Source organism: Giraffa tippelskirchi, chromosome X (genome assembly GCF_054371585.1).
Source record: "Giraffa tippelskirchi isolate mGirTip1 chromosome X, T2T-mGirTip1v1.2.pri, whole genome shotgun sequence".
Classification (NCBI taxonomy): Eukaryota; Metazoa; Chordata; class Mammalia; order Artiodactyla; family Giraffidae; genus Giraffa; species Giraffa tippelskirchi.
This window is the reverse complement of record NC_137289.1, coordinates 21,076,684-21,090,645: the sequence shown is the minus strand read 5'-3', so window position 1 is coordinate 21,090,645 and position 13,962 is coordinate 21,076,684. Positions and strand designations below refer to the sequence as shown.

The 13,962-nt window shown below is 40.4% G+C and overlaps 1 pseudogene across 1 annotated transcript in view; it reads right to left on the bottom strand.

Annotated features, from left to right (window-relative positions):
- Window positions 1-3,095: 3,095 nt before the first annotated feature.
- Window positions 3,096-13,962, bottom strand: part of LOC145536974 (mRNA turnover protein 4 homolog pseudogene) — a 43,661-nt pseudogene continuing 32,794 nt past the window's right edge. Inside the window, exon 2 of the transcript XR_014076108.1 lies at window positions 3,096-4,568. The product of XR_014076108.1 is annotated as an mRNA turnover protein 4 homolog pseudogene (transcript). The remainder of the gene's footprint in view (window positions 4,569-13,962) is intronic.

Here is a 13,962-nt window from a genome sequence, read left to right as displayed (position 1 = left end):
CAACATCACTAATCACTAGGGAAATGCAAATCAAAACCTTAATGAAATATCACCTAATATCTATTAAAATGGCTATTATCGAAAGGAGAGGAGATAAATGCTAGAAAGGAAGTAGAGCAAAGGAAACCCTTGTGTACTGTTAGTGGGAAGGTAAATTGGAACCATCACTAGGGAAAACAGGATGGACTGTCTTCAAAATTTAAAAAGATAACTAGCATATGATATAGCAACCTCACTTCTGGTATACATCCAAAGGAAATGAAATAAAGGTCATAAAGAGATATGTGCACTCCTATGTTCATTATAATATTATTCATAATAGCAAGGGTAATATTATTCAAACAGCCTAAGTGTTCACCCTCAGATAAATGGATAAAGAAGTAGTATATTGGAATATTATTCAGCCATGAGAAAGAAGGAACATTTTCAACAACATAAATGTATCTTGGGGGCATTGTGCTAAGTGAAATAAGTCAGGCCAAAAAAGACAAATACTGTATGTATGATCTTACTTAAATGTGGGATCTAAAAGAATCAAACTCATAGAAAGTAGAATGCTGGTTGTGAGGGGCTGAGGGTGGGGGAAATGGGTAGATGTTGGTCAAAGGGTACAAACTTCCAGTTACACGATGAATAAGTTTGGGGGATCTGATGTATAGCATAGTGACTATAGTTAACGATACTGCATTAATATTATATATACAAAAGTTGTTAAAAGAGTAGATCTTAAATGTTCTCAATATACAAAAGAAATGGAAATTATGTGAGGCAATGGGGGTGTTAACAAACCCTAGCAATAATTTTGCAATATATAAGTGTATCAAATCATCATACTGCATATCTTAAACTTATATAGTGTTATATGTCAATTATATCTCAATAAAGCTGGGGAAAAAAGTGTAAAAAAAGCGAAAACCTCCTCCAAGTACTACTTAAACACTTACTGTCTGAGAAGAGAATGAATATACCAAACACTGCCCAGGGAGAAAAAAATTTCTCTTAGAAGATCAGACGTTTTTTCCTCAGAATCACAGCTGAAGTTCCCATTCTTAGAAATTCTCAACAAATACTTTAGAATGAAAGTACACATTAGTTTTGGTTAGGTAAATAAAGCAACTGTTTAGGCTTCCACCACCTTAGTATTCTTCTCTCCCTCACCTGCCAGCCTCTGTATTAGACAACTCAATTGCAAAGCAGGGACATGCTCCTTTCTGGTCCTAAAGTGAAAACATCACTTTGGGCCTGAGGCTATGAATTTGTAAATGACCACAAGACTTTCTGTAGTTGCATTTGAATTGTGGATTATGTTTTGCCCTAGTTAAATATTTAGGGTATCTCAATAGACTACACATTTTTGGCAAATAGGACTGTTTTAACAATTTCTACATACAATCAGAAAGTCTTGTCCTTAATTTATTTTTCCATGGCTGGGATCAAGAAAACAGTATCTTGAACACTGCAAGCAGAAATATTATTTTAATATTTGTACAGAGAGAGGGAAACTGCATGCCATGAATTGGCGTCTATATTATCATCATGGATGCTAGAAAATGAATTCTTTTTGGTGGTGTTTTGACACCAGTGTTTAATGGCAGCTTTATTACAAGCCATCTCTGTGTACATAAAAGAAAAATATGTTTTAACAAGTAGGAATAAATGGGCATGATTCACCAGCACAGTTAACTCAAGATTTTCCAACCTTATAACCACAACTGATAGGAAGATTTATCACCACAGCTGCCCGTGTTAAACTTCTTTTCCTGCAGTTGAAGGAATCAAATTTCTTCTTGGAGATTAGTTATTTGTGAGGGTGTCGCCAACTGCAAAATGCTTCTGTTATGAATGAGGTGCACTTCTCTGTTGCTGTTTTCCAGTCCTGATTCTTATCTCTTTTTGTGTCTTTCCCACTTGCACACAAGTTGTAATGACTTACACAGTCAAGTTTTCTTTACTTGTTATTCAAACCTAAAACTCTGGGTTGCTTTGCCGGATGGTGATGTGGTAACCTCACAAAGATGGATGGGATGAAATGTGAAATCTGAGCAGATGAGAAATTCTACATGAGGGTGAGAGCACAAAGGTAGCTAACATTTCTTGGGTGGCTATAAATGTGCCAAGCACTGTGCTAGGCTCTTTATTGACGGGATCTCATTTCATCCTTAGAGCAATCTTGCAAGAGGTTAGGTAATAGTCCCATTTCATATGTGAGGAAATTGACTTTTTCAGATAGTGTGGCGTATCAGTAACTAACTGAACAGGTATGAGAAACTAGCTCCCAAAGACTCCAAAGTACCTCTGTTTTCCTTCTCCACTTGGCCATACAGCCTCTGAGGTCCTAGAGGAATGCGGTTGGACAAAGTAGTTTTACAACTATACAACTTACAGGGATTTTTAAGATAACAGCTATATTGAGAAATAATTCACATATCATACAATTCAACCACTTAAATTGGACCATTCAATGGTCTTTAGCATTTGCACAAGCTTGTGCAACTATGACCAGTCAATTTTAGAATATTTTCATCACCTCAAAAGGAAATCCTGCGCAATTCAACCATCACTTCCATACCACCAATCCTTCCTCCAGTCCTAAAATGCCACTAATCCACCTTCTTTGTCTATAGATTTGCCAATTATTGACATTTTATATGAATGCAATCATATATTACGGGTCCATTTGTGACTTGCTTCTTTCACTTATTGTAATGTTTTAAAGATTCATCCATGTTGTAGTCTGCATCAGTACCATGTTCCTCTTTATGTCTGAACAATATTTGTATGGATATTTTTTTATCTACCACTTATAGGGATGTGATGCCATGTCTACATAAGAAAATTCTAAAGCCAAAAGAGTCATCAATGTTTCACCTGCTCTATTATCTACCTAAATTGTGCAAAACTAATTATGTCCTACTTTTTCCTACAGGCTTCTGGGAACATGCACCCCCAACTTGCTTAGTACCACCTCATAATTGTCTTTGTGAAATCATCTTAATTAACCAGATTTTGGTTAGACTTACATGAAGATAAAGGAGCTACATATAATAAGACGTCAACTGAAGGCAGATAAGAGAACAACTGAGCAAAGAGGGAGATTTCAGTAAATCCATCAGATGAATTTATTTCATGCCACTTTGACCAGTTTTGGGCTTCCTTGACAGCTCAGTTGGTAAAGAATCTGCCTGCAATGCAGGAGACCTGGGTTTGATTCCTGGGTCGGGAAGATCCACTGGCAAAGGGATAGGCTACTCACTCCATTATTTTTGGGCTTCTCTCTTTTTTTTTCTCAGTGGCACTTTATTCTTGCCTCAGCTAAGCCTCCTGTCTTCTGACTGTCCGCAAGCTGCCTGGCCCAGGTGTGGGAGAAGGCGTGGGGGGAGAGAAGACACAGTGGGGGTAGGAGCTGGCGGGCAAGGTACCTGTTGCCTCAGCAAACCCCAGCTTCCAGCCAGGGCTGCTGAGGGCCAGAGAAGAGAAGGCGGTTCCTCTCGGGCCCTCGGACCCAGCCCTGGAAACCGGCTTGAGGTGAATCAACAGACTCCTGGGATTCCAAACCAAAGCCCAAACCCAACAGCGTCTTTAGCTTTTTTCCCCCAAGAAAAGTCCCTTTTGCAGAGGACACCCTGACTGACAAAGTCTCATTATTTATAGAAGTAGCCTGTGTTCGTTGCCCTCGCTCGTGTTCATCCACAGCACACGGCCGCTCTCTAGGAGGGCAGCGGCAGCGCCTCGAGCCCCGTCCTGGCGAGACCCGGAGGCCCAGCCCCTCAGCTGTCGTCGTCTCCCTCTGACTCTCCTTCTGACTCGGGTGCGCTCTCTGGCAAGTCATCTCTCATCTGCTGGAACCTTCCGGACTGCGAGTCCCACATGTATTTGACGCTCACCTTGAATTCAGCCATCTCATACCCAAAAAGCTTCAGGAGGCGGACCTGCTCCGGGGTCAGCACGTCGCCCTCTCTGCACACCTCGTAGTCGAACAGCAGGGTCACCACACCTTTCTTGAGGGCTGTGGGCAGGCCCAGCTGCCTCAGCTGTGGCTCCATGGAGTGGGGGAACTGCTCCAGGGGTCCCGGGTCCAGGTTCACAGTGAAAGTGGCTTTGCTCCCCGCTCGGGCATAGTCCATTTCTGTGTACTTCATGAACCACTCGTCCACTTCCTCCTTAGTGCGATTGGTGTAAAGGAGACCAACTTTGCCCCTCAACTTCTTGCTGACCTGATGCAGGTTGTCTTTGTACTTGTCAGATGGGCTTTGACCCAGAGCCACCATCATCACTTTGTTTTTGCCAAAGAACATCCGACTGTGCTTCCAGGCGATGTGGATATTCTTCAGCTTGCTGTTCCTCATGTTGGTCACGGAGAAGATGAAGAGGTACTTGCATGTGTCCACACATTTCCAAAGCTCTTCTATCAAGTCCTGTTTCAGTTCCAAGCCTTTCTTGGCAGTTTTGGTTAGGGAGACTTTCTTGTTGCGCTTGGACTTGGGCATCTCGCCACGGCCACGTGGGCGGATGACGCTGCTGCCAGTCCTTTTGGGCTTCTCTTATGGCTCAGCTGATAAAGAATCCACCTGCAATGTGGGAGACTTGGGTTTGATCCCTGGGTTGGGAAGATCCCCTGGAGAAGGGAAAGGCAACCCACCCCAGTATTCTGGCCTGGAGAATTCCATGGACCGTATACTCCATAGGGCTGCAAAGAGTCGGACACCACTGAGCGACTTTCACTTTCCTTTCACTTGACCAGTTTAATTTTCACTGAATTGACTAGTTGTTTTGCCAACATATAGATAGTTTAACATATTGCTATTGATTAGTCGCTGAGTCGTGTCTGACTCTTTTGCGACCCCATGGACTGTAGCCCACCAGACCTCTCTCCATGGGGTTTCCCAGGCAAGAGTACCGGAGTGGGTTGCCATTTCCTTCTCCAAGGGATCTTACCGATCCAGGGATTGAACTTGTGTCTCCTGCTCTGGCAGGCAGTTTCTTTACCACTGAGTGACCAGGGAAGCCCTTGTTTAACATATTAGGACGTGTCTGAAATGACAGCTAGAAAACATGGAAACTTACATTACCATATGTAAAATAGATAGCCAATAGGAATTTGCTGTATGACTCAGGGAACTCAAACAGGGGCTCTGTAACAACCTACAGGGGAGGGACAAGGAGGGACATGGGAGGGAGGTTCATCAGAGAAGAAATATATGTATACCTATGGCTGATTTATGCTGATATTTGGCAGAAAACAACAAAAATCTGTACAGCAATTATCCCTCAATTAAAAAAATAAATAAAACCAGATTTAAAAAAAAAGTAACTCAGACATTCACTTAACATCGTAACTGCTTGCCTGAGTATAATTTACAAAAACGTATGGCGTGGCCAGAAAATTTGTTTAAAAGCCGGCAAAATTATTTCATAGGGAGATATAGCATCTATGCAAAGATGAAATTCTTTCTGTCAAAATTTTAGTCAATCAACCAGTTAATGTCATTTTATGAAAGTGATAAGACAATTTTATTATATGTTTAACTGAATTGGCCAGAAACACTGACATAATGTAACCTAATTTAAATACGTTTCTTAAGCTACTTAATAGCCTAAAAAACTTTAATGGCCTTCCCTTGCCTTCTTGGATTCTATGATGGGAAGAGAAAGAAGCCTTTATTCAAGCAATTGTACAAATGTACAGTAGAGTGTAACACATTAGTACAAACCCTACAAAGTCCTGGGTAGAATGAAGCAAAGAACTCATTAGTATTTATTTCTCTTCTTTTTTTAGGATTTATCTTGATTAATCACAAAATATAAGCACTTTCAGAAACCACTTTAAGTGCTTTCCCACAAATGTGCTCAAAATAGTGCATAGAGAGTAGTACTGGGTAGAACCACTACAGACGCCCATCGGGGGTTCTTCTGGGTATGAACTGCAATTTTTTGCTAGTTACCTACATCTTCTTGCTACTTGTCACACAAGATGAATGGAGTTAATACACAATATAGGGTTTATGCAACTGCAATCTACGAATTCTTCCTCAGATCTCATTTTATATGCAACCCCCTCTTTGAACTAATGTAAATAGACCCTCAAATCCTATGTTACAGTGATTCCATCTCATGATAATAAGAATTATCTTTTGTAATGAAAACACTTTATCATTTTAGAAGTACTATTGCATAAATTATTTCTGTTTACACTACAATTTCTTATTTTAAAGTATTTTACATGCAATAAATATTAATAAATGTTTCTCAAACATAATCTTTACAATGATTAAATTTCCATCACATCAATTTTTAATAAAAAACATAAACTGAGATTGTTATTCTTTCTCTTATCCTGTTTCTTTGCTTTCTCTTCCATGGAGTGCTTTAGCAACCCTTATGGCCATTTTTGCTCTCAATCCTCATACACATTTATGAGCTTAGCATTTCTGTTCTCCCCAACAGTAATGGCCAAGATTGTGATTCCTTTTGATTGTTTTTCCTATGAGATCTCATATACCTATATGTGTGTGCTCGGTCACTTCAGTTGTGTCTGACAATTTGTGAAACCATGGACTGTAACCCACCAGGCTCCTCTGTCCATGGGATTTCCCAGGCAAGAATACTTGAGTTGGTTGCCATGCCATCCTGCAGGAGATCTTCCCGACCCAGGGATCGAACCAGTGTCTCTTACATCTCCTGCATTGGCAGGAGGGTTCTTAACCACTAGCGCCACCTGGGAAGCCACATATACCTTATGTACCTTACCTAATCTTTTTCATTATTGTCTTGGCCAACTAGCTTCCAAAGACTTCTCACAGGCCACATTCATAAGGGTCCTTGAAACTGGATCTCTTCCTTTCTACTCTGTCCCACTTCTCTTACCCTGACACTAATCCACACTTGACTGAATGTTATCTTTGTTGACCAAACCTTCTCAATCTTTATTGATTCCCCTTTTTTAATTTTGTGAATTTTTTTTCTCAAATCTATCATGCAAAATCTCTTCTCTAGAGGGTATAAGGAGGGGGAAATATCAAGAATGACTCTCAGGTGTTAGGGCTAAGGTTAGTTACGTCATACTGAGACAGGGAAAAGGTATGCAAATGTTTTTTGACTGAGTCAACATACTTGCCTGGAGTCCTGGAGAGAGGGCTATGTGAGTGTGTATGCGTGCTAAGTTGCTTCAGTTATGTCTGACTCTTTGTGACCCCATAGACTGTAGCCTGCCAGACTCCTCTGCCCATGGGATTTCCCAGGCATGAATACTGGAGTGGGTTGCCATTTCCTTCTCCAGGGGATCTTCCCAACTCAGGGATTGAACCCACGTCTCTTACAGCTCCTGCATTGGCTGGTGGGTTCTCTACCACTAGCACCATCTGGGAAGCCCAGCAAGAGGCCTAAGCTACTGATAAAAAAATTGGAAGGGATGAAGAGAGGAGTTGGAACTTAGAGTATATAAAGAGATAATTTGCAGGTGGGAGGCACAGTTATCTAAAAGGTGCTCTTTTCCACTGAGAAAAGTGCAAAAGAGAAAAGGATACTTTCTGATCCAGAAATTTTGTAGCTATGGGGATAGAAAATGCATAAACCTGTGCTCAGTACATAGTTGGCACTCAATAAATGGTAGCTGCATCGTCAAAAAGACAGGATAGCAAGTGTTAGTGAGGATGTGCAGAAAAGAGAACCCTTGTGAGCCATTGGTGGGGAGGTAAGTCAGTACAGCCACTATGGAAAACAGTATGGAGGGTCCTCAAAAAATTAAAAACAGAACCACCATGTGATCATGCAATCCCACCCCTGGGTATATATTCAAAAGAAATGAAACTGGAAAAAAAAAAAAAAAAGAAATGAAACTGGGATACTGAAGAAATATCTGTACTCCCATGTTTATTGCAACAATAGCCAAGACATGGAAATAACCTAAGTGAACATCAATGGATTAATGGATAAATATGTGATATATATAACATATAAAATATCATATACGATATGCTTGTGTGCTAAGTCACTTCAGTCATGTCTGACTCTTTGCAACCCTATGGACTGTAGCCCGCCAGGCTCCTCTGTCCATGGGATTCTCCAGGCAAGAATACTGGAGTGAGCTGGCATTTCCTTCTCCAGAGGATCTTCCCAACCCAGGGGTTGAAGTCACGTCTCTTACGTCTCCTGCATTGGCAGGTGAGTTCTTTACCACTAGTGCTGCCTGGGAAGCCCCATTGTATATGAGATATATGAATATTATTCAGCTATGAGGAAGAAGGAGATCCTGCCATTTGTTACAAGATGGAAGAATCTTGAGAGCATTATGTACTCAGTCACTCAGTTGTGTCCAACTCTTTGTGACCACACGGGCTGTAGCTGCCAGGCTCCTCTGTCCCTGGGATTTCCCAGGCAAGAATACTGGAGTGGGGGTGCCATTTCCTACGCCAGTGGAGTGCATTATGCTAAGTGAAATGAGTTAAACAGAGAAAGACAAATACTGTGTGATCTCACTTACATGTGGAATCTTAAAAACCTGAACTCATAGAAAAAGAGAGTAGAATGGTAAATACTAGGGGCTGGGGTGCAGTGGAGGAAGTGGGGAGATGTTGGTCAAAGTCTACAGATTTCCGGTTATAAGATGAAGAAATTCTGGGGATCTAAAGCTCAGCATGGTGATTATAGTTAACAATACTGTACTATATACTTGAAAGTTGCTAAGAGATCCAATCTTAAATGTTCTCACAACAAAAAAGGAAAGGTAATTATTTATGCCGTGATCGAGGTGTCAGCTAACAGTATGATAGTAATAATGTTGCAATGTATTTGTGTATCAACACACTGTATACCTTAAACTTACACAATGTTAATGTAAAGCTGGTAAGTTAGATAGATAAGAGAGAGAAATTAGCCGCTTCTCCATGCCTATACAATGCCTTTGCCAGACTCTGCTGCCCCCTCTGGGACTGGCTTCAAGTGACAGCCTGCTCTTGCCCTTTTTTTTTTTTTAACTGAAAGTATACCAGCCAAGCCCTCAACTGTCACTGTAGTTACATGACTTTCTAAATACTGCCATGTAAGTCAATGTATTTTAGTTTACTCCACCAATGCATAAAAGCTTCCATATTAAACTAAGCAAGTAACTGTTGTCTTCTGATTGCTCCCCAGCTCACTGTACCTCAAATACTAAATAAAGGTTGTTGCCTTGTGGCTTCATTATGTTTCTATTTTGTCTTATGTCCCCAAATGCAGGAATTAATGTCTCACTTGTAGACACTGAAGTCCTGTGGACAGGGGATCTTTCCTGCTTCTAGTCCCATTATTTTTTTTTAATTTATTTATTTTAATTGGAGGATAATTACAATGTTGTGATGGTTTCTGCCATACATCAACATGAATCAGCCACAGGTATACATGTGTTCCCCCATCCTGCACTCCCCTCCCACCTCCCTCCCCACCCTATCCCTCTGGGTGGTCCCAGTCCAGAGATAAATCCATGCACCTATGGACACCTTGTCTTTGACAAAGGAGGCAAAAACATACAATGGAGAAAAGACAGTCTCTTCAACTAGTCCCACTATTCAGTCAGCTCTCCCTAGTCACATCAATGGCGGAGGCTATGTCTCAAATGAGCCCATATTTGTCCAGCCAACAAAACCACACCACAGAGAGAGTGCTTGTCAGACCACGTGTTTAACTGCTGCCATGTTGTCTGCATGAATGCATCTCATGTCTTTACACATGTTATATGAAGATATGTTACCTTCTCAAATACAGAGCATACATTATATTTTATGTTATCCTGAACCCAGAGCCCCCTAGGTCACAGTGTACAGTGGATAGAGGGGACATGCTAATCTTCTCAGTGGTGTTCCAATTTTAATATAGGTTCTGCTGGGCTGAGCACAAACTACATATAAAGCACAGGGGCCAGCTGCTTCCTTTAAATCTAAACACAAAACCACTCTCCCACTCCTACGAATTCCACTTAGAACTCATGTTCTACTCACAACTCCCCTCAAATTCCATCACTAAAGTAAATCTCTTGTAAGCAAAATCTTAGCGGTCAAGGTCCCTTAAACTTCCGTTATGTACAACGTCTGTATACAGTCTCTCTATGTGTGAGATGGTGTGCTAGCAAAATTGAAAACCCAAGAACATGTTTGAGGGGCTGCTTTAATGACTTCCAGTTATTAACACAGAAGAAGATGTCCAGGATAACATGGGGAAATTTTAAAACTTCTGTGGAGAACAAAGAGGAGCCTTCACTTAAATTCTAAATAGCATGTGTATAGTCTTGTGTACACGGTATAGGAGCAGCTGTCACTGAGGTCACACCTGCCACTTAGTGCCTGCAGGGACTGCCCTCCAAATAACCCTGGGTAGGTGGCTATGCCTCTGATTACACCCTGTGAACCAAAGTCCCAGAAATCACATTACGAAGAGTCCCTCCTCAAATGACATCATTCACGAATGCAACCGAAACCGTTACAATTCTTTTCTATTAATAAGTAAACCCAATAAGCCCACTTTAACTGAGACAGTTTGAAACTGAGGTCATCTCCTCAGGAATTTGTTATGAAGTTGCTAACGGGGATCAGTTTCCCAGGGCTGAAGTGAATTTTGCTGTTGTAACTTGAGTTGAGGCACACAGCACAGCTGGTGGTCTACCAAAAGGAAGGAGAAACGTGCTCAACAGAGTAAAAGCAGCTGTGAGGTTCCCAAACATGGAGTCTACCACATCTGGCACTGGCTGGATTTCCATACTCTGAAAATTTTCCAGGCTGCTGTCTTCTGATTTCATGGTCACCAGTGCTGAGTCTCCTGGAAATGGCTTCTCCAATCTTTGGAACACACAATTTCCATTCATATACAGGGTAGTTGATTACAGTTGTAAACAGGTTCTTCAAGAAATATACTTATTGGCCAAGTTTTTAGAGATCCTCTTACAAAAAGATCTCCAACCCTTCTCCGTTGAAGACACTTGTCTCCACTTTGTAAAGAAGATGGTTTATTGTAAGCTAGGTTGGAGGAGAAGGTAAGCAGAATCTATAGTTGCTGGAATGCCTCGGCCAGAGCAAAGGCTCTACCATTCTTTGGGAGGTTGGTCAGGTGAAACCTCAGGATGGATAAATTAAGCATGAATTTTTGAATGCTCTTGAAGGGGAGGGGTAGTTAGGAGGGTGGCTATCATTTTGACAACCTAGGATAAGCAAAGTAAACCACCAAAATAGTTACTTGGCACTACGTATTAATATTTGTACACATCAGTGATTTTCTAAATCAGCTACTAGAATCCTAGTGATCTCAAATTGCCCATCAGGGTCCTCTTAGGAAAAGGTTATACAAGGGACCAAAGTAAGGAGAACTCAAGATACCAAATATGACTCTCTCTAGAACTGTGTTGTCAAATATGATAACCATTAGTCACAGGTGGCTGTAAGCTTCCCTGGTGGCTCAGATGGTAAAGAATATGCTATGCCTGCAATGTGGGAGACCTGAGTTCGATCCCTGGGTTGGGAAGATTTCCTGGAACAGGGCATGGCAACCCACTCCAGTATTCTTGGCTGGAGAATCCCCATGGACAGAAGAGCCTGGTGGACTACAGTCCATGGGGTTGCAAGGAGTCAGACACAACTGAGCGACTAAGCACAGCACAGCACAATATTAAATAAAATTAAAACTTCATATCCTCAACTGCATGGCTAATGGGTATCACATGGGACAGCACAGATACAGAACATTTTCATCATCTCATAAAGTTCTACTGAATAGCACTGCTAAAAAGTTTTAGCGGCCCTGTCTTATATATATGTGCATGCTGCATGCTAAGTCGCTTCAGTCATGTCTGACCCTTTGTGACCCTGTAGACTGTAGCCTGTCGGGCTCCTCTGTCCATGGAATTCTCTAGGCAAGAATACTGGGGTGAGTTGCCATGCCCTCCTCATTATATATAGATATAGTGTATATTTATAATTATAATTTAAACAATCATATTTATACATGAGTGTAATACATAGGTATATTTATATATGTTATATATTTCATACACATATACATATATATAGAGAGACAAGAGACAGAGAGAGACTGAGAGAGACACACGTTGATATAAACTTCTGCCCATTTGGCGATGTTCATTCAGGAATGCCCCCTCTAACATGCCCAACCCCATCTGACCAATATTATCTCTTATGTGTTAGTCTGTAGTAGATGGTTTCAGAGAATTCATGTGACTGCACCTGTAGTATGGTGTTGATATAAGACCAATCCTAGATAAACAATGTAATGCTGAAGAACAGTAACTGACAGCCAGCTCCTCTTGATGGAGGAAGAAAAACATGTTCATACCAGGTCATACTTTCCCCTCAGTGTGGACATGAATTTTTTGTAATCTGAACAAAATAAGAAACTATTCAGGTAGAGATTACTGGGCTCACTTAGGAGTTCTCAATGTAATCACACTGAAAGAAGGACTACCATCTTCAGGTCTCATCTCATTCCTGCACAATCCCTCTATATTTCAAAACTCTTTACCACAACACACAGCACTAACCCACCATGGTCCTGTGGTCTTATAATCTGACTCAAAGATTTGGGAGCTAAAGTTAGTCTTGTCTCTAATTTGATGCTTCTTTGAAACTGCTTCATGGCCTGCCAGACACAGGCTCATGAACTACATAAATTCCATAAATATTCCACCCGGGCCTGCGTGGTGGGCTTCTTGTACACTGCTCTGCACTTGGATCCTTCTCTGTTGGGACAAAAGGAGGGGAAAGGTAAAGTCTAAACTTTTAGGATTGATACAAGTCCCCGTGCTTCATATTATTTCTTCTGCTAGAGATGGAATAGATTTTCTTTTAATCATGCTCCACAAATATATTTTTGCTAGACCTCCAGAGAATCAGTTCAGTTCAGTTCAGTAGCTCAGTCGTGTCTGACTCTTTGTGACCCCATGGACTGCAGCATGCCAGGCCTCCTTGTCCATCACCACCAGCTCCTGGAGTTTACTCAAACTCATGCCCATTGAATCGGTGATGCATAGAACTGAATTAATTATCATTTTCAGTTCATGATATTTCATCCTCACTAGTTCATGAATTAACTCTTACTTATATATCTATACATATATATCTATATCTATCTATATATCTATCTACTTATAACTAAATACCAGTAAAACTAAAATCCAAACCAGAACTAGAATATTAATAGTAATTTATATCTATCTATGTTCTTCTCTCTTATCCAGTCCCCCTATCTGCCACCACTCAAGGCCACCACAAGCCCAACAATTAGAGCTTTTATGCAAATTAGAGAAAGACGCCCTTTCCCTACACACATTTTTTAGTTAAAATATCATTTATTTATCAAAAATAAAAACATGACTGGGTTCAGCACAAATTATATAAAAATTATTTCAAATAATTGAGTAAAAATTAGAAAATCAGAGGTGATTTAAAATTTTAATTACATTGTTGTTCAGTCACTGTGTCTGACTCTTTGCAACTCCATGGACTGCAGCACGCCAGGTCCCCCTGTCCTTCACCATCTCCTGGAGTTTGCTCAAATTCATGTCCATTGAGTTGGTGATGTTATTGGAAAATAAAATTCTTTATGATATATGAAAGTTTTTTTTTAAAATAGCTACATGTCTTGCCTTCAAGAAACTGAATATCATACGAGAATTTGAAAGCTTATTTACTCCAATATCATGTTTTCAACAGAAGTGGCCAATAGATTTTATAATCTTTCTTATGATATTGTATTACTTAAGTAATTTTAAATAAATTTTAATTTTGAGATGCTACAATTCTTTGCTGATGACCAATATTGGAAAAATAAAATATATCCAGAGAGCCACAAAAATATTTTAAAATGTATAGGTCAATCATACTAGGTATTAAAATATGAGAGTTAGTTCCTTACACAGTGATCTTCAAGCAATATCACATCCCTTACAATATCGATTGGTCAATTTTAACTATAATTTTTTTACAT